At 64.9% G+C, this 225-nt stretch overlaps 1 protein-coding gene across 1 annotated transcript in view; it reads left to right on the top strand.

Annotated features, from left to right (window-relative positions):
- Positions 1–104: 104 nt before the first annotated feature.
- Positions 105–225, top strand: part of F13A1 (coagulation factor XIII, A1 polypeptide) — a 148,304-nt gene continuing 148,183 nt past the window's right edge. The window contains exon 1 of the mRNA XM_010835833.1: positions 105–196. The gene's annotated coding sequence lies outside the window, so the exon portion shown is untranslated. The remainder of the gene's footprint in view (positions 197–225) is intronic.

Below are 225 nucleotides of genomic sequence, written 5' to 3'. Positions count from 1 at the left end.
TAAAGAGAGTCGCAGAGAGCCGCTGGCTCCAGCCGTCAGGCAGTGGGAGGAGAAATCGCTGTGGGACGGGAGGGGGGCGCGCTCTTAGGAAGTTATTTAAGAACCAACTTTCTTGTCGGTCCTGTGTCCTTTTGAGGAAGTACCCCAGAGACGCCCAGAGCCGGCCCGCGCTGGGGCACCTCGGGAGGGAGCGCAGGTAAGCCGCCCGCCGCCCCGCCTGCCGGC

The sequence above is a fragment of the Bison bison genome, unplaced genomic scaffold (assembly GCF_000754665.1).
Source record: "Bison bison bison isolate TAMUID 2011002044 unplaced genomic scaffold, Bison_UMD1.0 scf7180017864053, whole genome shotgun sequence".
NCBI lineage: Eukaryota > Metazoa > Chordata > Mammalia > Artiodactyla > Bovidae > Bison > Bison bison.
The sequence above is the reverse complement of the archived record's forward strand: the minus strand, read 5'-3'. Positions and strand labels throughout refer to the sequence as shown.